We start from the raw sequence: 27,822 nt of genomic DNA on the forward strand, positions 1-27,822 counted from the left end.
GGTCCGAATGTTGCCCGCCCATTGCAGTGTTTTTCGAAAGACGACCCATTACCATCTGAATTCCGAGGCATACCCGACAGCTTGTGGGCTGTCAGTGATACAGATGTAGGTAAAATGGATATTGCCCCGGTGACAATAAGAGTGAAAGTGGGAGCGAAATTGCCCAGAGTTCCACAATACAGGATTCCTAGGGAGGGAGAGAAGGCCCTGCTACAAATAATACAAGATCTACTACGGTCTGGGGTAGTGGAAGAGACTGATTCGAATATATGTAACAGTCCTATTTTACCTATCCTTAAAAGACGGTCACCTGAAGCTACTGATAATACTCCTGATGTTTATAGATTTGTGATTGATTTGCGGCACGTAAATAGAGTAGTGGAGCCACAGTACCCGGTGGTCTCGGACATCACTACAATATTGACCATGATACCCCCTTCGGCCAAATATTTCTCTGTCCTAGACTTGAAAAATGCTTTCTTCAGTATCCCAGTACATGAGGAAAGTCGTTATCTCTTCGGATTCTCATTGGCTGGCCGAAGCTTCCGCTTCAAGAGAATTCCTCAGGGGTACACTGAGAGTCCAAACATATATAGTCAGGCTCTGAAGGCACAATTGGATGAACTGGAGCTTCCACCTGGCAACGTCATGTTGCAGTATGTGGATGATATCCTAATAGCATCGGACGACGAACAGGGTTGTCGGGATGCTACTGTGAAATTATTGCACCATTTGGCTAAAAGAGGGCATAAAGTGTCCCTTCCGAAATTTCAATACTGTCGAACGGAGGTCACCTACCTCGGTCACCTCCTTTCGAAAGTGGGGAGGAGATTGACGCCAGAGCGCATAAAAGCGATCACTAACATGCAGGTACCTAACACGCAGCGAGAGGTGCGCGCGTTCTTGGGCATAACATCGTATTGTCGCCAGTGGATACCTAACTATGCGTTACTAACAAAACCCCTATTGTATCTGACTACCAAGGAAGTGCACGAGCCCCTACCCTGGACCCCCGCATGTCAAGAAGCGTTTGAGTCACTGAAAATAGCTTTATGTTCTGCGCCTGTTCTTGGGACACCTGATTACCAGAAGCCTTTTGTCCTTTATGTACATGAGGCGGAAGGTTGCGCGCTGTCTGTCTTAACTCAGTGTTTTGGGGGAAAGCAGAGACCTTGTGCTTACTTCTCTGCCATGCTCGATAATGTGGCAAGAGCGCTGCCGAGCTGTCTGAGAGCCACGGCGGCTGCTGCGGTTTCTATAAGACAGTCGGCAGGGCTCGTACTGGGATCAGACCTCACAGTAATGGTACCGCATGCTGTGGACATTTTGCTGAACAGGACACAGACGCAGCACTTAACTAGTGCTCGTCTTACGGGTTATGAGATGACTCTTTTTGCACCCCATGTTACGATCAAAAGGTGTGCTACACTGAATCCTGCCACCTTGTTACCTATCCCCACAGATACAGATACCAAAGACGATGACATACATGATTGTTTGTTCAGGACTGAAAAGGAGACAAAGGGGAGGGTGGATCTGATAGACAGGCCCTTGGACGAACCAGACGGGGAGTTGTATGTGGATGGGTCCTGTTTTAAATTGCCAGACGGTACATCGACAGCAGCATATGCAATAACAACATTACAGACGGTGGTGGAGACTTCTAGGATACCTTATAATTCTGCCCAGGCTGCGGAGATTATTGCCTTACTGAGAGCATGTGAATTGAGTGAGGGGCTAGACGTGAACATTTATACCGACAGCCAATACGCCTTTGGCTTGGCTCATAATTATGGGCGACTTTGGGCAGAACGGGGATTTCTGACTTCTCACGGACAACGCATACAACATGGCCCACTGATATTACGACTGCTGACGGCACTGACACTACCCAAACGGTTGGCTGTGATAAAATGTAGCGCACACAAGACAATAGTGGATGACGTAGGACGAGGCAATGCCTTCGCTGATGAGACAGCAAAGGAAACTGCTAGAGAAAAACTACCACGGATGTTTGTGGCAGGACCAGCTAGATGGGTTCCAGATGTTCATATGTTCGCAGACACTGTACAGAGTGTCAAGAACATACAGGGCAAAGTGACAGAAGAAGAATTGAGAGCATGGAAGAATGGGCAGGGACGATTGGATGCGGATGAATGTTGGACAGATGTGACAGATAAGAGACGATGGTTGCTCCCGAATGCGTATGTTCTTCCAGTAGTGACGATGGCACACGGGCCTGCCCATGTTAGCGCCAAGGGCATCTGTAAATTGTTAGACCCGGTGTGGAGCAATAAAAATATCTCTAAAGTGGCCACTCACCTGGTTCGTCAGTGCATGGTGTGTTTAAGACACAATCCTGGAAAGGGTACTCCTGTCCCAACTGGAAATTTTGCACCCCCTTCTTTCCCTTTCGAGGTGATCCAGATGGATTACATCGAAATGGAAAGGGTCAATAACTTGAAGTACGTCCTTGTAGTCGTATGTGCCTTTAGTAGGTGGGTGGAGGCGTACGCTACGAAAGATTGCACAGCCATTTCTACTGCAAAAATGTTGATAAAGGAGTATTTCTCCCGTTTCGGATTACCTAGGGTGATCTGGAGTGATAATGGTACGTCCTTCAATGCAGAATTAGTGAAGCAAATATGTAAAGGGTTACAAATTTCCCAGAAATTCCATTCGGCCTTACATCCCCAGGCAGCAGGACTTGTGGAGCGGTTCAACGGCACGCCCAAGTTAAAGATGGCCAAAATATGTGAGAGTACAGGTCTCCGTTGGCCAGACGCACTTCCCTTAGCTTTGCTTTCAACGAGAGTCACTGTGAGTGCGAAAATGGGCGTCTCTCCCCATGAAGTGGTATTCGGCCGTCCGGCCAATATCTGGGGAGTGCCCAGGCCTAAATGTTTTACTGAAGTGCCATACCCTTTGTTGACAGATTATCTGTATGCTTTGACTAAAGATCTTCGTTCTATTCATCAGCAGGTAGCAGACACTCTGAAGCCGTTGCCGGAGGGGCCGGGACACTCCATCCACCCAGGGGACTGGGTGGTCGTGAAAAGATACCAGCGGAAGTCTTGTCTGGAGCCGAGGTGGTCGGAGCCGCGCCAGGTGCTCCTCACCACCCGCACTGCACTTCGGATCGACGGGCGGAAGGCGTGGACACATGCCTCACACGTGAAGAGGGTCCCGCTCCCGTTACCCTATGACAAATGGGTACAGGAGGGCATTGCTGACGAGGAGACTGAGTCTATCCCGAGGTAAGTTCCTTTCTCGGATGCTTCACTGATTGGAGAAGAGCGAAGCGGAATAGAGAATTCAGTGAGCTCTACTACTCCTGTTGCCACTAGTGAAGAGACACCAGAGAATTCAGCACCTGCCGCAGATTCACCTGTTTTGTTCACTGATCCCGAAGTGCCAGGGAGCACTCGCTACAATTTGCGGCCCCGGAGAAAATAAGTAAAAAGTGCTGAAATATGATGGACTAAACACTGGAAGAAGGGCTTAGTGGACTTTTTGAATAAGAAGATTTAGTGGTAGGGATGGACTTGTAAAGAGCCCTGGTGTTTAGCCGAAGATTGTGTTCTATGAGACTATAGAGTGGTGCGGGGCCCGAATTAAGTGCTTCCCTTGTTTCCAAATTGTTGAACATCGTCGTTGGAATTAGGTATGGACGGTAAAAGCCTGCCTGTGAGGCTTTGAAGGACACAGGGAGAAGATCCCTTTTAAAGGGTTGAAGAACCCCTCTGGCCGGTTGAGGATTGTCTGGGACTATTTTTTCTAGTAGTAGTGTGATTTTTTTGATTTTTGATATTTTTGAAAGACTATTCAGAATGTATCCCTTTGGGCGTCCCATTCCTGATGAGGAGCAGCCCTTTGCGGCTCCTCCAAGACCTGTGCCTGATTCCCCTTGGTTGGCCCTTCCCCGAAGAGGAAAGATAGTGGTCATCATCATTGTTCTGATTGCTTTTATAGTGACTCTTGGAATATTATTTTTCTTGGATAAAGCTTACCCTGTTCATGTGTTTGCACCCACACCCACTGCTGTTCCAGAACACAATATGATTACTGTTGATTAGGGTGAAAGAATGCTGAGAAAAAGTTACAAAGATAATGTTTTTATTAAGACTTTGCACCATGCACACGCCACTACCAACATGACAGATTGCTGGGTTTGTGGGCTTTTGCCTTCTGCTGCCTATAAGAAAGATAGATTCCTTGCTCTCCCTTTGACGCCGGTGAATAGTTGTGTGGGGTGGTATACTCTTATAGGTCTTGTTAAATATTTCCAACAGCCAGATTCCCTGACTCCCCGACTGCAGAATAGGGGGTGGACAATGACAATGCGAGTACGCCCCCTGCCTCCATCTTCCCTTGGACGAATATATACTGATGGACGTTTTGACCAGACTTTTATAGAGACGTGTGAGAAAAGGCTGGGTCGATTCCTGATACCAAATGATACTGACAGACTTAGGGATAGTTTCCTAAAATTGAATGCCACTCTGTCCTACAGACACCCCCCGAAGAGTAACGACAGTTCCAAGTCTCTGATACCCCTGGCCGTGGTGGGTCCTTCTCCATTTTTCTGTATAAAGGGAAGGGGTCCCATCAAAGTTGGTAATAGCTCTTGTAATGTGACTGCTTCAATACGCTTGCCTCTTAGCCCCTCTTTGATTGCCCCACCCAGTGTCTATTTCGTCTGCGGTGATAATGGATACTTATGGTTGCCCGAGGGTTGGGGTGGGGTGTGCTACCTAGCCTACATGATTCCCCCTGTGTATGTGGCTCCCTCTGATTACCACAAAACTCATCGTCGATTCCCCAGTCCTCAGGAGCAGCCGCAAGAGCAGCGCAAAAGGAGGAAACTTCAGGTAGATGACATTGATCAGACGGACACCTCGTACCAACAATGGACTGATTTTTCTACGGGTTTGCTACCTTTCTGGGGTCCGATATTTAACAGCAGAGCTATTAGACGACTGTCTAGGGTAATGGAAAAGGTGGTTCTAACAGAAGCTGACATTACGACAAACATATCTGTTGAGATTCGGGCTATGAGATTATTCACGATACAGAACAGGATGGTGCTTGACGTCATACTGGCTGATAGGGGCGGGGCCTGTCGCGTCATCGGGACGTCTTGCTGTGTTTATATACCTGACTCAGCCCCGACTGTTAACTTGGCAGTACAAAAATTACATAGATTAGCGACTGAACTACATCAGGATAATGGGACATGGTCCCTACAGGGGTGGCTCTGGGGTGCCTTCTCTTCCTGGGGTTGGAAAATATTGATGGGTTTGGTTGGTGTGGTGAGTGTAATTCTAACTTGCTGCCTTTGCATATACTGCCTCCCTCCATGTTGTTCAATGTGTGCTGCGAATATGCGTCCGAAAAAGAAGTTACCTGGTCAATATACCACTTCTATGATTACTGAAATTCCTGCTGATGCAAGTTGGTTGATGTTCATTGCAGAAGATGTTCTAGATTAAAGAAATAAAGTCCTGCCCCTAGACTGGATGTCGGCACTACCTTTTGCAAATAAATGAGGCTATAGTTAGCCAATGATGCTAAAAGGAGGGTCTGATAGAATTCACTTTTCGATACCCTAATTACCCTATGATGATGTGCGAGTTAGCATCATATGACTAACTAATGAAGTTTGTATATGCACCTATGCTGAATTACTATTCTTGCTTTTACTTATGTTCAAATGTACGTGTGATCATATTAGTTTCTTAGCTTAGCCTGTGTGCCACCATTTTGTGTAATACTCTGTGCCTGCGGGCCCTGCTCGCTCATATGCCCCTCCCGCAGGAATACAGAAATGTACTAAGACAGCAGTTTTCGTTTCTCAGCTTGCTGTGGCCGAAACTAACAAGTCTCTTTATCAGTAATGTTCTCATGCCCAGAGACGCTGAAGCCTAGCTCCATGGCCTTGAGTAGAGATAATAATGTATCCCTTGCAGGTGCAGATGCCTGCTCTATGAGAGCATTGTTCACTGGTCTGGGGCTCGGTAACTTTCCACAAGGGGCGTACCCCTTGTTACTGTATTGCATTATAATGTATTGCTGTGATGCAGAGAGTCAGTCCTCTCGTTCGCACTCCTAGGAGTGAGGTCGGACAGGGCCCTCTCATATGAGTGTTGTTTGGCCTAATAAAGACTTTTGTTTATTCTTCTCCACTGTCCGGCTGACTTCCTGTATAGCGACTATAGGTGAGTGCGGTAAGTCACTCGGGTGGATTTGAGCCACGCTTATCAAGCCCGAACTGCCAAGCCATGTCTTCCCTGGACCGGAATCAAGCTTCCCAGGACCGGTTTCTGGCATTCCAGCCGTCTTCAGCCCGGCTTGCTTGAATCCAGTGGCAAAGTGAGCAAGGGACTCACGTCTGAGCATACCCTGCCACACTTATGGCGGCCAAAAGCGGTACAAAAGTGGGTGGTGATGGATGGAGCATCTGAAACAATCAAACACTCACACCCAGTCAAAAGATCTGGGTTTAATCCATCACCGTTCTTTAGCCCACTCTGCCACCCCAGTTCAGACATGGCTATATGCAAATCAGTCTGACCCTGTGCCTCATGGGAACAGTCCAGCCCGAACTGCCAAGCCATGCCTTCCCTGGACCGGAAACAAGCTTCCGAGGACCTGTTTCTGGCATTCCAGCCGTCTTCAGCCTGGCTTGCTTGAATCCAGTGGCAAAGTGAGCAAGGGACTCACGTCTGAGCATACCCTGCCACACTTATGGCAGCCAAAAGCGGTACAATAGGGGGTGGTAATGGATGGAGCATCTGAACCAATCAAACACTCAGACCCAGTCAAAAGATCTAGGTTTAATCCATCACCGTTCTTTAGCCCACACCGCCACCCCAGTTCAGATATGGCTATATGCAAATCAGTCTGACCCTGTGCCTCATGGGAACAGTCGAGCCCGAACTGCCAAGCCATGCCTTCCATGGACCGGAAACAAGCTTCCGAGGGCCGGTTTCTGGCATTCCAGCCGTTGCCTGGCTTGCGCGAATCCAGTGGCAAAGTGAGCAAGGGACTCACGTCTGAGCATACCCTGCCACACTAATGGCGGCCAAAAGCGGTACAAAAGGGGGTGGTGATGGACGGAGCATCTGAATCAATCAAACACTCACACCCAGTCAAAAGATCTGGGTTTAATCCATCACCGTTCTTTAGCCCACTCTGCCACCCCAGTTCAGACATGGCTATATGCAAATCAGTCTGACCCTGTGCCTCATGCGAACAGTCCAGCCCGAACTGCCAAGCCATGTCTTCCCTGGACCAGAATCAAGCTTCCCAGGACCGGTATCTGGCATTCCAGCCGTCTTCAGCCCGGCTTGCTTGAATCCAGTGGCAAAGTGAGCAAGTGACTCACGTCTGAGCAGGTCACAGCACCTGACCGTATACCAGCAGCTCCTTCTACTAGCAGACTTTATTCTGTGCGTTGATCACCCCTACTAGTCCTCTGATACTAGTGTCGAAGGGGCATGGGGGGGGTCTCTGGGGCACCATGAGCCCATACGCTTTTAATTTTAGAAAAACAATTTCTCTACTTTTGTGAAAAGACAACTGTTGGTTAATTCAAAGAGATGAAATGCCTCCTGTGTTGTGAAACAGAGAAAGGGGCAGCCAGCTCAACAGGCTTTCTTGCCAGGGTGCCTGCTTGCCTGAAAGAAATGTAAATGTGCAAAACTGGTCAATATGCAAATTTAAAGAATGCTTTGAGGCCTGTATTGACTTTAATTGATAGAGTCACTTAAAGCTTCCTGATGACACATATTTATTGTTTTTTGAGTGATATTGCAAGGGAGTTACCAGCGGAGCTGTTAAGGGTGTGTTTTTAAAAGACTGCACTGTGTACAGCCTGGGTATTACTGAAGTCTATATTTTGGAATCCCTTTATCTTAAACCTTTTTTCGCATTTTGTGGCAACTTATCTTATAATATGTGTAGTGCACGTTATAATAATGACTTACATGTTCACAGTGCTTTGTCTCACAGACTGCAACCTCGTAGCACTAAACATACACAAGTCACTATTCTCCACTGCACCAACCAGGATTCAATTCTGTGGCTCTCTGGTTACAGACACAGGCCTCTGCAGTGCATTAACAAATAGAGGTTTCATAATGTACAATAGTGTAATCGCCATCCCCCACTCTCATTCTCCACACTCTCATTGCACGCAGCATCAAAGTTCCCATGCTTTTTTAATGTACTTCAACTATTGTCTGATACAAACACCTTTGGTAAACCACCTTATCAGCTGCCCAGAGTGTTGTGCAGGCCACACACTGCTTTTAAAGTTCACATACAATGGGGTGTGTGGGGCCTCCTTTGTCTTCGGGCGCACTGTGGCAGCCCAAACTGGTTGTTCTGGGTCTCCAGTGGCTGTTATGGCAGCCAGCCAGGTAGATCTTGCGCTCCTGTAAAGGGCAGGTGGTTACACTCGCCTTAGAAACCGTGCACACCCTTGGGTAGAGCTTGGCTTAGAGCAGTCAGGCTCAGTACAGAGGAAATGTGTAAAGCAAAGTCACAGCAGCCACTCGCGATAAATACACTGAGCATCACAAACAAGACTGTAGTGTCTCTCCTTTTCATTATCTGGGTTTGGAATGCTGACGTCATGCCTGTACTTGATGTGAGCATTCCACAACAGAACCTAGAGTTCTGTATGTTTGAATATTGGGTCAGTTGCTGTTTGATGCCTCACGGCATCTCACAGCATTCGTATCACCTATTGGTTCATTTAAATTTCGCAGGATGTCTTTGGGACTTGCCTCTGTGGCGGCAGTGTTTCAAAGGATCATGTGCTTAATGCTCAAGGGGATCAAAGGTGTTGCCGTCTTTCAAGACGATGTCTTGACTTATGGTGCGTCTAGTGAGTCTCAAGATGAATCTCTGTATCGTGTCCTGGACATCATCCAAGAGGAAGGTGTTGTTCTAAAAAAAAGAGTAATGCATTTTAAGATACAGAAGGTGGATTACTTCGGTCTTGTGTTATCAGAACATGATGTAGAACCCAGGCCTGGTCTTGTGACGGCTATAGATGCAGCCCTGCTCCTACTGATAAGGTTGTACTAAAATCCTTCATTGGTCTCTGAGTTTTACTCACGGTTTGTGCATGATTATGCTTCAAGGGAGCAACCATTAACTAACATGTTGAAGAAGAGTGTGACTTTTGTCTGGGTTGTTCGCAGTCAAGCAGTTTTTAAGTGGATTAAGACCCAATTGGTTGGTCCGAAGATCCTTAAACCATTTGATCCTAATGTCATGTGCACTATCACTGTAGATGCCAGTGTTGTTGGTTTAGGTGCTGTTCTCACCCAGTGCATAAATGGGACTGAGAACATGTTGGGTTATGCTTCCACTTGAGTTGAATTTTGCGGTTATTGAGAGAGAGCTTTTAGCGTGATGGTGGGCTATCAGAAAATTCCATCCTTACATTTGGGGTAATCATTTCCAGCTACGCGCAGATCACAGCCCACTTGTTTCTATTCTTTCTGGGGACAAAATCAAAGAACATACTCCAAGGATTGCTAGACTGTCTACCAAGTTGCTTCAGCATGATTTTGAAATTTTGTATCTTCCAGGCAACAAGAATGGTAGGGCAGATTATTTTTCGAGGTTTCCTATTGCAGAAATTGGTTCACTTTCTTGTGATGATGACGATGATGGAGATGAAGACAATTGTTCTATTTCCTCCTTGGTTTTGAATGACATGTGTGCTGTCAGTGAAGGTAAATGGAAGGATGAATTGTCAAAAGATACTTTGTTCTGCCAGGTCATTAAGTGTATCAAGATTGGTTGGCCAACGGAGAAAAACACACCTTACTCTTTACAAACATTTGTAAAAGTCTCCATGAAGCTTTCTGTGGAAGATGGTATTTTGCTGCGTGGTGATAGGTTAGTTCCTCCAGAGAAAGCGAGGGGCTGATTGGTCTGTGGAGCTCAGGAAGGGCATTTGGCTAAAACGTTCACCAAACAAAGGTTACGCAAGTGTTTTTGGTGGCCCCAAATGGACAAGGATGTTGATGTTTTCGTTGGTGAGTGTGTTGTGTGTTCCAATGCAGAATTATCTTTTTTTAAAGTGAGAACACCTCCCCTTCTGCCCATTGATGTTCCAGCTAGACCTTGGGAGACGTTTGGTATCGGCCTGGTTGGTCCTTTCAATCTTTTTCCCACTTCCTCCAGGTTTGCTGTTGTTGCCATTGATTATTATTCAAATTGGCCAGGGATACGTTTCTTTGCTGATCCGAACTCCAAAAACGTCATTGATTTTCTCAAAGATATTTTCCTCCAAGAAGGTTTTCCTTCCACCATTGTGTCCAACAATGGAGGAGTACAGTTTGTCAGTCAGGAATTAGAAAATTTTCTACAACAAGGTGGTATTACTCATTCCAAGAGCTCACACTAGCACCCACAAACGAATAGTCTTGTGGTACGAATGAACAGAATGTTGAACAACTGTGTGCAATATTCAGAATGCTGTGCAGTCTGTGGTTTTACCGCACCACACCTCACTTGTCTACTAAAGTCTCCCCCTTTGAACTTTTGAGTAGAAGAAAGCCGTGTTCCAAGGTGTGTCCCGGGTGGATGTCCAAGTGGGTGAAAATGGATACTGTGGTGGGTGTGGATGATCTTGTGAGGAATAACGTTTCTGAAGCTCAGTTATGTCAAAAATCATACTTAATAGAAAGAGAGCACATCAAACAGTGAAAAGCGCAGAGTCCCTGCAGCTCAAGTAACGAAACTTCAAATACCCCAATCAGAAGAAGCTCTGAGGTACAACAACAAGTACCGGTCCAGATTACAGAGTCGATTTGCCCTGAAGATAATCCCTTGATAATACAGGGATTTGAAACGCGTCCGCACTTTTCTATACAAGCATTTGCAATGCAATAGGTCTCGCATTAGGAAAGTTTGAGCTATTGGTATTGTAAATGACAAATTTTGTATTTATGTGTTGGTTTTGAAAATAGCTAAATTAATACGGTAGCTTTGTCATTTACAATGCCAATAGTTTTAACTTTCGCAAATGTGACACTGATAGCATTCGTAATGCAATATGTGTTGTATTTATGTGACTTAGATGTATTGATATTACAAATAACAATGGCTTTTTTAAAAATAATTAATACGTAAATAAAAGTTATTGTAATTTATAATGGCAATAGCTTAAACGTTGGTAAATAACTTTTGTGAAGATTATGTTCAGTGTATTTTTTGTGACGAAAATCCAGGAACAGAAGTGAAATATTAACACCTTTTTGTGACATTTTGTAATAAAGCTTGAAACATTGAGAGAACATATTTGAACCAGTTGTTGTTGAATGGTTGTACAGATTGATGCTGTGGTGGCGCTGAGTGATGTTGTGGTGCCCCCGAGTGATGCTGTGGTGGTGCTGAATGATGCTGTGGTGATGCGACAGAAAGAGCGAGTGCGATATATAGATAAAGTGAGGGTGACAGATAGATAGAGGGAGGGCGATAGATAGAGGGATTGGTTCTTGTGGGCGCGGATGGTTGTGTGAGTGACCTAAAGGGATCAGTGGGATGCGATGAGAGTTAAGAGGACAGTTACCTAAGAGAGGAGCGAACAAGGAGGAAGAAAGTTAGGGAGGAATTAACTTGTGAGTAAATCTAAACAGGGTTAAAGGTGGTTTAGTTCCCTTTGTAAGTTTCAGTCAGGACTCTGTTGTTCCACTTGTGTGCTCAATAACAAAATCAAAATGGCATGTAAAGATTTTCCGCATATACAATCAAGACTTCCCATTGAACTTGTGTTCAAATGTCCATGGACTCGATAATTCTCGCTTCGGTGCCTGACCTAATCATGGGTTCACACTCTGCAACTCTGGGCATTAAGCTTGCTTAATCTCCACAACGGCCCCCCCTGCGGCGGGATGCCTGGCTTTCACCTTGGGGATGCCCTGTAGGGGCTATCTCACAGGGAAAAGCCAGGACGGGTTCCCAAGGCAAGCGCGGAGATACCCCTTCGGGGGTCAATTCAGGCGCTATATAAGAAACACAATGATGAATGAATGATGATTATGAAAAAAGTGAACAAAAATGCACTTCTTTACCCTAGAGTGGTGGAGAAGTGTGGCTCACTGGTTAGAGCAGGCAGACCCTGAAGCAGAGGTCAGACCCGGGACCAGGGTTCAATTCCCGACGCGGCAGGGTCTTGAGCTCAAATGTCCATGGACTCGATAATTCTCGCTTCGGTGCCTGACCTAATCATGGGTTCACACTCTGCAACTCTGGGCATTAAGCTTGCTTAATCTCCACAACGGCCCCCCCGCGGCGGGATGCCTGGCTTTCACCTTGGGGATGCCCTGTAGGGGCTATCTCACAGGGAAAAGCCAGGACGGGTTCCCAAGGCAAGCACGTAGATACCCCTTCGGGGGTCGATTCAGGCGCTATATAAGAAACACAATGATGAATGAATGATGATTATGAAAAAAGTGAACAAAAATGCACTTCTTTACCCTAGAGCGGTTTCGGCCTACTTAGGCCTCATCAGTGAGGTGCAACCCGAGGTAAACATTGAAGGTCTCCCACTGAGGAAAACAAAAAAGTGCTGGGAGGAAGGCTTGAAATACTGGGTGACAGAATATGTTGCCTGCTCTGATTAATAGCGGCTGTAATTTGAAGATTCTGTAATGAATGACATTCCATACCCTTACAGGCATTCTTGGCTTGCCTACGGATTCTGACCAGTCTCAGCCTCTTGCGGATTTATCCTGCTGTTTCCTTCCTCTTCTGTTCCCTACCCCCACCCTCAGTGGTTTGAGGCATATAATAGTGGTGTGGGCGCTCTACAAAAACATAACTACACAAGTAAACGGTGACACCAATCAGACATGGACATCCCAATAGCCGCGTGGAAAACTTCACGGTGCTCAGATAGAACAGGAAGTTTGCACTGCTTCTTCAAGAGCAGCCGGCCCCACCCTGATAAGATTATTGCAGTTGCCAACAAGGTGCAACGCAGAAACACATTACGCAACTACAACAGGATGAAAACACAAGTATGTTCACTTCAACATCCCTGGCACAAATTTCAGTTTACCCATTATTACTGCTTTTAATCCAACTGCTGCAATAGGGCTGTTTTGGACATTAAAGTAAAAGTAACCAGCAAAAATTGTGAAATGTTACTAGCCAAATTAAAATATTTATTGAAACCAGGAGACATAATTTGACACCAATTAAGAACATCTAATGGCATTTCGAAAACTAGCGCTCCAAAATGCAAAAGGAATACCCCACGGAGACTGAAAGAATACATGTGCTTTTCAATGATCTTGAATCGTGAGGAGTGTGTGTACATGCCTTGTCCACTCCAGGAGGACGTTCAGGGCGAATTGCTGTCACTGGTAGACAGAGGGACAGCAGTTTACTGATAATGCCTCGATATACCCGAATGGAATGGGTTGGGCTCAAATGAGATTTAGGGAATGGACATTTTTCAAAAATAATAAGTCCAGTGATGGATCAGTTTTCCCCTTCCACTGCGCATTTTCCAAGACTGCCCTATGTCCTTTTGTGAGGACTCTGCGCTGCCCCCTCACCCCACTTGGCTGTGGTTACCGCTCATTTCACCCCCATGCTTGTCTACTGTATGCCTCTGACTTTTATGCTTGTTTTATTTGTCTTCTCTCGTTTGCGGTGCGCTGCGCATAGAACCTGGACCCCGGGCGCTTGTTACGCATTACAAGCCCTAAACAATCATGTGAATTTTTGAAGACTGCCGGGACGCCACAGGTGCCCTGTGCAGCCGAGGATGCTCGGTGCTCCCGCACAGGAAACAGACGTGCACTACTAGAAATTGTAGTGCACGTCGCCGTTACGGTTTCTGTCAACACAGCCAGGTCAACAAGGCTGCGAGACACCTGTTTCCGCACAGACACTCAACGCCTGCCCCTTGCCGTGGGTGTGCTTTAAGGACCCGTGGGGGTGCCGGACATGCCGACAGATCCGCACTGAAGCAGGCGCAGCCGTCCTCACAGTTTCACTCCGATAAAGTCCGCCCGGCTCTTCACTTGTTTGAGCCTCTCCCTTCGCTTTCTGCTGCTCGGGCACCTCCAGACGGAAGCCCTTCGCCCCTCGAGTACTCAGCAGGCGCCCTGGTGCCTGCAGCAGTAAAAGTGCAGCAGTGAGGCGCGCCAGCCCTGCGTTTGAACCAGACGCTCCTCCGCCCGGTGTACTCACCGACGTGCGCAATGGCATCCTGGGGGTCCCTCTCCTGGCCCCGGCCGTGCCACCTCGCCCCCACACAGCCTATGAGGGGGTTAGAGGGGCCCTTCGGCTGGGCAGTGGCTTGGCGAGCTGCATCGGTGCGGTGCGTCTCCCATCACGCTCCAGACTGCGCGCGCCGGGAGACACACTTTCCGCACACTTTGCGGCGGCGGCTGCACCACGCATATCGCATGCCCATGGGAGAGCGGCGGCTCCCCAGTAAGGGTGAGATCAAGGGCGAACCGGGGAAGCAAGGACGAGGGGAAATGCAAACCTCCAAGAAATGCAACAAGTTAGTGTTTCAATCTCCCAGGTCAGCCGAACAACGCCAGGACCGCTAGCTGGATTTGCTTGTAGCAGACACTGTCACCGCAGACACACATGAATCAACACAACTCCGCGTGCCCTCTAGCGCCTCTAATTGGCCGTTAGGAAGGGTCAGTTCGCTGCATGATGTCACCATACAGATCAAAACACACGTTAAAGTGAAAGCATGGGGGAGCGCGAGAACAGACGCTGCTGACGCCGCCGTACACGCTCACAGCTCATGCCAGCAGCAAACGCGCGCTCACGAGGCCAAATCCGAGACGGAAAATGCGCGCCTCCGACTCGTGTCCCCATATATGTATACTAAAGTATACACGAGGTCCATCGCTACGCTCGACCTAATAAGGTTCCATGAGGGAGGTACATAAAATGTAGCCCAAAAGCATAATAGGGATAATGAACTAAAATTTCATCCCACAAAGACCTTGAGCTTAGCCCCATGGTTTAAGAAACTCTAATAAAGTCAGTCCAATAGTTGTTAAAAATAGAGCTCCTGTGAGATATGGATCTTGACAAATTGACAAATTGTAGATGTAATGTGATTAATGCACTTATGATTAATGTGACTCTTGCACTTGTTGACAATCTTTTCTGATAGTAACGGTGTAACATATTTGACTCATGTACTAATCGTTAAGCTTCAGAAATAATTGTTTTCATCTTATGTTTTGATTTATGACTATGAAGTGTAACGTTCCATGTTTAGGCAAGCATTCAAATGTTATAAAAAATGTGCAAAAATTGTTGAAGTAACGGCAAAGAAATAGCCAGGACCAAGAGAAGGAAACATTTCTATTGGCCGTTAATCTGCTGAAATAAATAGCAGGAACCAAAATACGGTGGTCGGATCTTTTTTCGAAAAACTTTCCGACGTCCTATCTGGCCATTAAAATTGGGCGTCACCCGGTATCACAATACTTCTGGAAAGTTGGCATTCCTCTGCGCAAACGTCTTTTGTGTGCTTTTTAGTATGACTCCAGTCCACACTGGAGGCTGGGGGAGCACATCTGTGCTTTCCCCAGACACAGCCATAAACATTGGGCATGCAGCTGGAACAGACCTCTGTCATGTGAGGACCTGGCTGGATAGACTGTGGGGGGGTTGACACTTGGCCTCTGGGAAGCCAGATCATGGCCCCACTAAAAACTAAGATCTGCATTCCAAGGCCTCATGGCAGACAGGACTAAAATTTAGGGGAGACATGTGCGGCTCAAAGGGAACCCTCTGAACCACCCCCTACTTCAAAGGCACACTACAATATAACTACTGGTGCCCTACTTCAGCAGGGCAGAGATACCCTTGTGCGGACGTGGGACCAGACATCCTGGACAGGGTAGGGCACACTGCCAGAGGAATTTGTTGTGCACAAGGAGGAGCCATTGAAAGGGACCGTGCTGTGCCCCTGCCTGAATAGTGGCTGGCCTGGGATGACTACCTGCTACTGTGTGGGGCCCTGAAGAGAGCTCTCTAAGGGCTTGTTGGCTTGCCCCCGTTCTTGGTGGAGGTCTTAGGGATATCAAAGACCTCCCATGAGGGACCTACATGGTATATGTGTTTTACCTGGAGAGAGGTGCCCTCTCAAGTGCCTACTTTGCTGAACCCTGACTGCAGAGAGGTGTGAGTGTGGAACTAAGTATTGTGCCTAGAGACCGCATTGCCTTGTGCGGAGCCCACAAACCGTGCCCTCATCTAAGGAGTGAGGCCCCTGCATCATGGGGCCTCAGTGCACACAAGCATCTCGTTGGTGGCGAGGGGAGTCACAGGTTGCGGTACCCAGCGTGGCTTGCTTCGCGTTCATGCCGCATCTCTCTTGCGACACGTTGACTGCATGCTCATTGCGTGCAGTGTCCGATTCACAGGTAGCAACCTTCAGAGGGAGGGCACATCCCTAGTAGTGCCTCATTCTACCTTGTGCAGTACTACTGATCTTGCAACTATGTGTCTGGGACTGGATTGTCTGGTGTGACTTGCGCACCACATGCTGTGTATCACTTCCCGTGGGGTGTGGGGACAGTTGCACCCCATTCACAGAGTGTTCCTTCTTTCCTTCAGTGCAGAGAATCGACTGCCCACTCCTCACCCGGCTAGATGACTGTGTGTTGCCAGGTAGTATTGCCCAGACCGGGCCTAGGTGGTGAGAGTAAGTGGCTGGTTTGAGGAACACTTCCAAGAGCGATCGGAAGCGGTGTGAGAGACTGCGTGACGCCCCCTGTACTGGGCTGGTGCCAGAGGCAAATTGAGGGACCTGCTAATAGTTGCACAGCACAGCAGTTTTGTTTTACTGGTTTGTTTCATTACCTAACGGATACTTTTTTGGCATTAGTTTTACCCAGCAGCCTTGGCCCACGGGGCTCTTGAAAAGTGTTATATATTCCTGGGTGTACACACTGCTGATATCATTGTGACCTGGGGTGACCCTAGAAATGTCTGAATTTGAATTGTGTTATTTGCCAGGGTGGGCCCAGTTCTGACAACGTATCACACAGCATAAGGGTGCTGGGGATACATAGGATGTGTCCCAAGTGTGCATACTACTGATGTCATTTTAACACTGTTGGGCCCAGTACTGCTAGTAATATTTCCAAGAGTGAGTTATGCCCAGAACTACAGGTTATTCGCGTTTTGTTAATTAATGTGTGCGTTGAATACAAGCATTATTTACATACCCCATGTGTGAAGTCCCTCTTGTGAAGCTCAGTGTATTTATTGTATGAGAGTGCTGTTCCTTTGCATTACACATGTCTTGTGTTAGAAGCCTGACTGCTCAGTGCTAAGCTACCCAAGGGTGAGCCAGGTTATACAGTGAGTGTAATCATCTACCCCGGACAGGAGTGGTAGGGTCTGCCTGGCTTGGGCACCGCCTCAGTCAACCAGAAAGTACCAGTTCCAACACTATTACACCAAGATTTTGTTGTTGTTGCAGTTTTATATAGCGCAAACTCGACCCAAAGGAATTACAGCACTTTACATGAGCAACAGTAATGTGTATTGAATATTCAGAATGCATGCATTTCATAGTGTAAAGTGATTATATTCCATTCTATGAGGTGTAATTTAGAATGTAGAGTACGTAGTTTGGAGCTGGGCTTGTAAAGAGATGCTGTATTTTATTGCTCTTCACCAGTGGGCCATTTTACTTTATTTATTTGTTTATTTATGTCATTTAAAGACGCATGAATCACCCCCAACTGGGGTATCTCATCGCTATGACGGCCCTAGACAACAATACCAGGTGATCAAAACAGTGCGGTTTTTAACTTCCTTCTGAAGGATATATAGTTGGTGGAGAGACGAATGTGGATGGGTAGCTGGTTCCAAAGAGATGGGGCTACATGAGAGAAGGAAGGCCCCCCCAGCCGAGTTTGTTTAATGCAAGGCATAAGAAGAAGCTTGTTGTGAACCTTCTTTCAGAAACAAGACTTGCAAAGGTAAGTTTATTACCAATGCACAACCTGGCATCCGACCACCTCGACAGTCCAGTGCAACTGTCAACTGTCGAGTGTCGTCAGCCTGACATACCGTAAAAGAACAGAATTGGAATGTAGCTCGCACGCAATACTCACAAGACTAGTAACTCACATCATAACACATCCTCTTCCTTAGTAAACAAAAGAGGAAAACAATAAAAAACAAAAAAAATAAAAAAATAAATCAAACAAAAAAAAACTAAGAAAAAGGCAATTTAAAAGGTAACATAGTCTTTAAGATACATAGGCGGTCTACGAACTCTTTGTTCAACACTAACCCCACCTCCACTCTCAGGGTTGTTGACACTACTCTTGTCACCACCTTGTGAAACCTGAGAAAAAACTAGACTGGACTGTTGAGAATAGTTTTTGGAAGACAAATCAGGAATAAACATGGCACCAGAACATTCATCATCCTCACAAGCTTGCTTCACACAAAAACCTCCTTTCTGATACAAAGCTACTCTCCGTAAATTCCACCTTTCACCACCTTCAATAACAACAAAAAACTTTCCCACACTAACAACACGGAAAGGTCCCTTAAATTTGTTCAAACCGGCTTTGATTCTGCCAGACTTCAATTTAACCCAATCGCCTACCTCTATCTCACCACCAACGACTTCAGGAAAACTTTCACCTCCAGTATGTACCCAATCCTTCAAGAATGCAGGTACTAACCTCGAACCCGGAAGACATCCTTGCATCAGTTGAAAAGGTGACCTTGGAGTAACACTGTGAATAGTAGTTCGGTATGACCAAATCATATCCTCAATAGCTCGTCTAGTAGATAAATCATTAGCAAAAGCAAGTTGGATGGTGCCTTTAATTGATCTATTCAACCTTTCTACAATACCATTGCCCATGCGGTTATAAAGCGAAGTGCAAGAATGTTTGACTCCCCACTTTTCAAAAAAACACTTCATTTCATTAGAAGTCAACGGTATGCCATTATCTGTCAATATCATATGTGGAACACCTTCTTGCAGAAATAGATTCTCTAACACTTCAATAGTAGATATGGTTGTGATGTCTTTCATGAATTCAACACAAAGCCACCTTGAATGAACATCAACAACAACAGCAGCAAAACGCATGTCCCCGGGCAAAGCAGATATAGGACCTATAAAATCAAAAGAAATGTTAATCCAAGGTTTCCCTGGATCAGTGATTTGACCCATGCTACTCTGAATACCAACTTTCAATCTTTTCTCACTCTCTTTGCAATAATTACAAACTTCTACCCACCTTTTTATTTGTTCGTCCATCCCTGGCCACCAAAACTCTTGCTTAATCCTTCTGATGGTCATACTTTGGCCCAAATGGCTTTCATGTGCCAAATGAAAAATGTGTGATCTCAAACCACAAGGCGGCACAAACCAATCTCCCCTCATGACAACATCAGTGCCAGAAACAGACAATTCATCTAGCAGTCTCCAAAAAGGTCTGACAGGAATAGATACCATACTCTCCTGGGAAGCACCTTTCGTTATTAATGAAATAACTTCTTGTAACGTGGGATCCAAGTGCATTTCGCTCATCCATTGAGGTTTAGGGAAAGCCCCCAGAGAGCATTCAAAAGCATCATTCACTGAAGCCACAGCCTCCTCAGTGTACACATTTTCCGCTAGATTTTTATCAACACTCTGCCAATCCACAGACATCCGAGATAAACAGGTAGCCTGCACATTTCGCCAACCCTGACTGAATACAACATCGTAAAGATACTCTTGCAATCTAGCTGCAATTCTGGCAAGACGTGCAGAACCTTTTCCTGCTCCACCAGCCAACAAAATCTTCATTAAAGGTTTGTGGTCTGTTCTCAAGACAAATCTCACTCCCCACAAATACACCCTGAAATGCTCAACACCCCAAGCTGCTGCAAGTGCTTCACGCTCTATTACTGAATAGTTTCTTTCAGCTTGAGTAAGAGTCCTGAACGCAAATGCGATAGTCTTTTCAATACCACGCTGCAACTGTGAGAATACAACTCCAATCCCAGTAAAACTAGCACCTACAGTGATATAGGATTTGCATGCAGGATCAAAAGGAGACAAAATCCCTGTATTACAAATATCATTCTTCATACGCTGGAAAGAGTCATCTTTCAGCTGTTCCCACACAAACCTATTACCCTTACGTGATGAAACTCTCAATGGCTCAGAAATGTCTGCAAACCCTCGAACGAATTTCAAATAATATTCAAACAGGTCCAAAAAGGACCCGAGTTGATCCTTGTCTTTAGGTGGAGGAGCATATCCAATGGCATTCAACAAATTTCTCTTAGGGTAAATACCACCACTAGAAATGGTGTAACCTAGGTATTCAATCTGTTCCGTTAAAAATACACACTTGTCTTTATTGACCGTTAAACCAGTGTTCTCCAATTCCCATAAAACTTTGCGTAAAATAGTATTGTGTTCAATAACGGTTTTGCCTGACACAAGGATGTCGTCTTGGAAAAAGACTACACCCAATAACCCCTCAAACATATTAGACATCATACGTTGGAAGACACTCTCAGCCGAGGCTAGGCCAAACGGCATCCGAGTAAATTGAAGTGTTCCTTCTGTTGTGATGAAAGCAGTAAGTGGTTTGGACTCTGGGTGCAATCTGATTTGATGATACGCACTTCTGAGTCTATTTTTTAAAAGTACCTACCACCACCTACAGATTGCAACAGTTCATTGATGTTGGGAAGGGGAAAAGGGTCAGTGACTATGTCACGGTTAAGTGACCTGAGATCAATGCAAAATCTGAGACTACCATCAGACTTAAGTGTCAAAACAACTGGAGAAATCCATGGGGATGCTTCAACTGGCTCGATAACTGTTGATTTTAATAAATCTTGAAGCAAGTCTTTAAGACCTTGTCTTACCGACAAAGTTACCCTCTTAAGCTTATGTTAAATTGGAGTAGCATTGGGTTTTTAAATAATTCTGTGTAGATAATTTTTAACACAACCCAATTTGTCTTCAAAAACTCCACGCGAATCATTCAAAATATTGACAATTTGCACGTCATCATCAACCACCATGATGAAATTGGGTGACCTAGGATTAATGATGATATGCAGATCAAATTGGTGCATCCAACCCAAAATAGGTGGACCATCCTTGGCAATATAAATCTTCCCTTCAACACTCCTAGTTCAGAAGGTAATAGTGCCAAACATATAGCCCAAAATGTCAACGGTTTGACCTTGACAGCCAACCGGACTAATGTCTTTTTCTGATAAAGAAACACCTTTCAACAAAGAAGTGAACAATAATTCAGGAATTATTGTGAACAAGGAGCCTGAATCTACCATAAGAGACACCTTATGCCCACAAACAATGAATTCCGCAGAAGGTCTTGTTAACCTACGAGCATCAAAATCTACTTCTACAATACAGCCAGTATTTTCCTGTACAACCAATACTATATTGAAGTTTTGTGTAGAATCAGAGAACTGTTGTAGGACATTAACTTTAGACTTGTTCTTGTCTAAATTCTCACTTTGTTTGCACATCCTAGAGTATTGAACTTTGCAACCACATTTCCTGCAAACTTGGTCTATAGAGTAGCACTTCTTGAAATCACCAAGATGAAACTGACTACCACAACGCCAACACTCCTTCCCTTTAAACTTGGCAGGAAAATTCGAGGCACTATTACTTTTGTTAAGTCATTTTGAAACTGCATTAACATCAACGCCCTCCTCTTTGACATCTAATTCAATATTGCCAATCTGAGATGAATTTTTATCTCTTTTATGCATTTTTGGGATTCTTCTATTACTTTGGCCATGTCTATAGCATCCTTTAAGGAAGGGTCTTTCGCAGCCCAAAGTCTTTCCTGAATTTTCCTGTGGCATTGTACTATAAGCTGATCTCGAATTAATTAATCAGTCATGTTTCCAAAACAACACTTCATGGAAAGTTCACGTAGTCTAGAAACAAAGTCGTCAATGCTCTCATTCTCAGCTTGGGGTTGAATATAAAATCTATACCTGGCCATCACTAAATTAACTTCTTTAGCAAACCTTGTTTAAAGTCTTTTGAGAGCCTCTGGGTTTTTCCTTTCAGGATGAAAATTCTTACCATCAAGAGCAACAATATAGTTATCCAACATTTCTACCCAATCTTCCCAGTCTATGATGGGAGTGCCAGGAAGAGGGAGAAACATAGGAGGTGTAACTAATATTCTTAAAAATAAAATCAGGAAAGGAAAATGAGTCGATGAAATGAAGACCGAGTTTATACAAAGGTGTGCAAATCACTGCAAAAAGGTTTGCACCAACGTAGCACTTGAATTATATGAGTTCTAAAACAAGGTGTGCAAATCAATGTGAGGTTAACTGCAGACTTCTAAACAAGGTGTGCAAATCACCGTGAAGTGAATTGCACTAAAGTTAAATATTTAAACTTCTGAAAACAAGGTGTGCAAATCACCGTGAGGTAAACTGCAGGCTTCTAAACAAGGTGTGCAAATCACCGTGAAGTGAATTGCACTAAAGTTAAATATTTAAACTTCTGAAAACAAGGTGTGCAAATCACGGTGAAGTAAATTGCACCAGCGTTGAGTAAATATATGTCAAATGAGTAGAGAAACTGATCCTTTAAAATTGAAAGAAAGTACCTCTGGCTGCCGAAGAGTTCAGAGAAAACAATACTGTGGATCGAGGAAAACCAAAATGGCGGCACGTTGATGACAAAACACGTCACGCACACGCAACTAGAAGCTTTCACAATGCGTTTTAGTGACACGCTGAGCGTTGCCGTATGTGCGTTCCAATTACACGTATTGCGTTGCAGTGACGAGGGCTAAGCTCAACAGTTGGGGAAGAGCTCGCGACTCAGCACTGGTACAGACTCCGAAATTGAAGGAAAGTCTAAAAACAGTACTTGGAGCGCTGCAACAAAGAAGAAAACAGACTGGAAACACATCGAAGAATTCAACGAATGCTGAGAAAACAGACGAGGAGCACGTCGAAAACACAGAGGAGATCGCTGATCAACAGGTTGTGTGAAGAATCTAAGGAACAAACGGAAAGGCACAGGATCGTCGCCAAAATTGTTGTGAACCTTCTTTTAGAAACGAGACTTGCAGCAGGAAGATTAAAGGTAAGTTTATTACCAATACACAACCTGTCATCCGACCACCTCGACAGTCCAGTGCAAGTGCCAACTGTCGAGTGTCGTCAGCCTCACATTCCGTAAAAGAACAGAATTGGAATGTAGCTCACATGCAATACTCACGAGACTAGTAACTCACATCATAACAAAGCTCTTTGGACCCAGAGCGAAGGGTCCTGGAAGGGTTGTATCTGATCAATTTATCTGTGATGTATCTAGGTCCTAAGTTGTTAAGAGTTTTATAGACCATACAGCAGATCTTCAATTTAATCCTTTTTCGAATGGGGAGCCAGTCCAATGTACGGAGTAAGGGAAGTGAAGCTGTTCTGGGAGGGGCATGGTCACCAATCGAGCTGCCATGTTCTGGACTATTTGCAGTCTGTTTAGGGAAGATTCCTTGGTGGAAATCAGCAGAACATTGCAGTAGTCCAGACGACGTGTGGCCAATTCTTGAATCAAAGTTTTCCCTGTGGATAACGGAAGTAAAGGGAAGACTCTGCGAAGTAGACTTAGTATATGGAAACAGGCCTTGGTGGCATGCTCCTCCAGGTCTAGCTTCTGATCAATTTGGACCCCCAAGTTCTTTACCACTAGTATGATGGCCGGAGCTGGACCCAGTTCTCCTGGCCACCAGTTGGGAGACCACCGTTTTACTGCTTCTCTGAATAGCATGATTTCTGTTTTCTCAGCATTCAACTGAAGGAATTTGTTGCTCATCCGGTCAGTGATGATTTTCATTCCCTCCGAAAAGGTGGTCTGAAAGCTGGTGTTAGTCTTGTCAAAAGAGAGAAGCAGTTGTGGGTCGTTGGCATAGGAGATTGATATGAACTCCGAGTTTCTTATTAGGTTCACAAGTGGTGTAACAAATGTTAAAAAGGGTAGGGCTCAAACATGAGCCCTCGGGTACCCCGTTAGCAACCTTGGTGGTCTGTGATCTGAAGGGGCCAAGGTTGATGGTTTGCGTTCTGTCTGCTAGAAAGTTTGTCATCCATTTTAGTGGCCTCCCCTTGATACCTTGGAAATAAACTTCGTTTATTGTTCTCATGTCTCCTTCCTTTCATTGAATCTTACAGCGGTGACAAGGATGGGATTCGAAACCCACGTGTGCAAAGCACAATGGACTAGGAATCCATTTGAAATCTGAGTGAGGTGCAAGTAAAGAACAAAGAGTATCATGATAAGGTACAGCGGGTTAAACCTAAACCTATTCAGGAGGGAGACTGGGTACATATATCCAAACCAGGTGCATCGAAGTTTTCTAATCCTGTACGAGTGGGAAAAGTATCTAACAGTGCAGTCTTGTTATACAAACAAGGATAAAGAGGATGGTGGAACAAGAGTTCTGTTGTACTTCTTTAACCTGGTCAGGAAAAACTGTTCATAGGCATGAGCATGGATAGTACATATTTTAGTGAGGTTTCTGGTTTCTGGTTAAGAGATTTCTGATGTCCACAAAAGCAAAACGGGGACAATGGGAAGCGTGTTGAGTGTTGACCATAAGGTTAATGTGGAACATAATATGAGATCCTCAGAAAACACGAGTTCCCCAACGATAGACAGTGCCATTTGCATGGAGTGCCTTCTTCAGTTCCTCCCTTCACTGAAGTTATCAGAGATGAACAGCTAGATTTCCAGTCTAATAGAATTGTCAAATTTCCTAAGAAACTAGAGGACTATGTTTTGAAATTAAATGTGTTAGGAATTCATTTATGTTATGTTTCTTTAGTCTCCTGGGAGTTTCACTTATTTTTGTTATGCACATTTTCCAACAAATTATATATATGGATCTATTTTTTTTTAAAAGGAACATGTGTGTTGGATATTCAGAAACTATCATAGTATTGGGTCATTAGATTTTATGAGGAGTAATTTAGAATGTAGAGTAAACAGTTTGGAGCTGGGCTTGTAGAGAGAGGTGGCGTTTAATTTCCCTTCACCAGTGGGCCGTTTTACTCAAAAATAAACTTTGTTTATCTCTCTCCTATTTCCTGCCTTTCATTGGATCTTACAACCAGTTACATTACACAAGGACACATTCATTTTTGTAGGCATGTGGAAATGAAGTGATTTGCCCAGAATCACAGGATGTTGAGCCGATGCCGAGACTCAAACCTGGTTCCCCAGCTCTTAAGTCAGCATCTCTGGCCTTTACACCACATCTTCTCCTCAAAGAGGCAGAGAGTAGAGAGTACTACCACTAGAGCATCTAGTTCTGTATATGTAAAAAAAAAAGCATATGAGTTCTGAAAATCATACATTCATCACCATCCTCCCAACAGATACTCTGTACTGACCAGTTGGCCGCAACAGGGCAGAAGCCAGCCACAGGCACTACAGTGAAATGAATTTGTACTTGTAAAGCGCACTTATACCCCAATCGGGGTTTCCTGGCTCTGTACGCATACCGCTGTGGAACCCTTCCTGACTTTTCCCTGTGAAATGTCCACTCCTGGGCACCCCCAAGGTGGAGGCCAGGCATCCTTAGCGTTGTGGGGGCCGTTGTGGAGATTAAGCAAGCTATTGCCCAGAGTTGCAGCGTAGGGCCCATGATCAGAATAGGCACCGAGGCGAGAATTATCAGGTCCGAGGAAATTGAGTCCGAGACCCGCCGAGGCGGGGAATTGAACCCTGGTCGCGGGCCAGACCTCTGCATCAGGGTCTGCCGCTCTAACCATTGAGCCACACTTCTCCAGTGTAGAACACTGAAGGACTCAATGAGACACACATAATCCCTCAGCCCCTGGGGCACGTGTAGTTGCCTACATTCCAAAACAGCTTGTACTACAGTCAAGCTGATTTACACTCCCACCGGCCCACTAGTAACCACCCCCGCCCAGCAGGGAAACCAGAAAACTGGGCTCAAGCCCAGTAGTTAAAAGTGAAATGTGAGCAACGCAGCCTGGAAGACCATTGGGACCCATCACTGACACAGCTGTACGAGCAAGACACAGCTGGATACAAGGAGGGGCTAGCAAGAAGCAGTAACGAAGCCCCAAAACCAGCTGAAAGCAAGAAAGCAGCCCTTCTGCTGCCCCACCCCTCAGCAGCCGGCAGCACTGCTAGGGTGAGCAGACAGGGGTTTCTGCACTGGTGTTAGAAGGGCTAACATCAGCAGTGACGCGCCAGGTCCGAGACGGAATCAGTCTTTCTTAGCCCCCCCCCCCACTCCCACTTTAGGGCTCAAGTCCTAAAAACAGAAGTGGAAGGACCAAGTTAGGCAGAATGGATGTGACATCATAGGATCATTCCACATGACATCGCATGTGGCATCACCAGTAGTGGCATCCCAACCCATGACCTCACAGGAAGTGACATCAGCCTCACTGCCTGGCTCAGAGCCAGCAAATGAAAAATAAAACTTTGATCTTGCATCGTTTTATTTAGCATTTGCCTTCTCTGAGCCAGTGCTGAGGGGAGGTGCGAGGATGAGGCATTGGAGGGGGAGGAGGAACACTACGTGCTCTCCCCAAGTGTTCATGTGTGTTTGGCCGTCCGTCTCAGGCGACCAAAACACACATGCGCACTTGAGTTTACTCCAGCCCAGCTGCATTTAAATATTGGATTTCAAATCCCAGCGCGAGACCCCACCCGCCCAACCAACCTTTGGTTATGGCGGCTGCCGCTGAGTGACATCAGATCTTAAGATCTCACATATGTTCAGCAGGTCTCTCATGAGTACTTTTGATGACACATTACAATATTTAGCTAATCAGGTTTTGCATTGGGGTTGTGCCAAAATATGGACTAAACCCCTACGCAAAATCTGGGCCTCAACTTATACATTTTTTTAAAACCCTGCCACAAAGAAATTGGCAACAAGGAAAATGTGGCAGTAAATCTGTCCTACTTAATTGATTGCAATGTCTGTATTTTAAAATAGAAGCCCTTTTAAGTGGACAATCAAGTTGTTTGAACTTCTTTCCTATTCTCCGGGCTGCTGCTCACCAATTCCTGCTTCATCGATCTAGCTGGCCTAAAGGTAATGCCCGGCTACAGTGCTAAATATAGGATCATTCCTCATCAGGTGGCAGTATTTTGCATGTTTCTAATTGCTGCCTCTTGTGCAGTGAAGATGGTAATAAGCCTAAAGTGTGGATCCAAGCCTTTGCCTTCTCTTTTCTCATCATACTTGTTCAATTAATACATTTACCGGCATTAAAAATTCAACAGATCAATACTTGTGGACTATCTGATTTCAGCAACGTATCGGTGACAAGTTTTTCTGAACCGGAGCTGCTTTCGTGCCCAAGGTGGGCACTCCCTTTCACCTGGGTCAGTCAGCCACAGGCCATCTTTTTATCCACCACCCCATCCCACAAGGGAGGAGGAGCAGCGGCGTCACCTGGATCCCTGGAGAGGGGTCAGTTTTTATAATGACCGCACTAAAAACTTCAGAGTGGAGGATCAGCCTGTGGTTGGTTAGTGGGGGAGTAGGAACAGCAAAGCAGTCCAGAAGCAGACTTGTCTTGCTGCATCATTATTTGCACTAAAATTTACTGTGCTCTTGCCAAAACGGAACCACCTGAGGGAATCCGGGCCCATTCAACCGGGGCCAAGTTTTCGTCTGCTGCTCTTGCAAAGAGTGTTCTTATTGCATGGTGGGGACATCTGCAAGGTGGTGACGTAGACATCCATTTATACTTTTGCTGAACACTATT

The 27,822-nt window shown here is 45.5% G+C and overlaps 1 protein-coding gene across 8 annotated transcripts in view; it reads right to left on the reverse strand.

Annotated features, from left to right (window-relative positions):
* SLC29A1 (solute carrier family 29 member 1 (Augustine blood group)) overlaps positions 1–27,822 on the reverse strand; it is a 444,508-nt gene that overhangs the window by 197,138 nt on the left and 219,548 nt on the right. The gene's annotated exons all lie outside the window — the stretch shown is intronic.

Source organism: Lissotriton vulgaris, chromosome 6, assembly GCF_964263255.1.
Source record: "Lissotriton vulgaris chromosome 6, aLisVul1.2, whole genome shotgun sequence".
NCBI lineage: Eukaryota > Metazoa > Chordata > Amphibia > Caudata > Salamandridae > Lissotriton > Lissotriton vulgaris.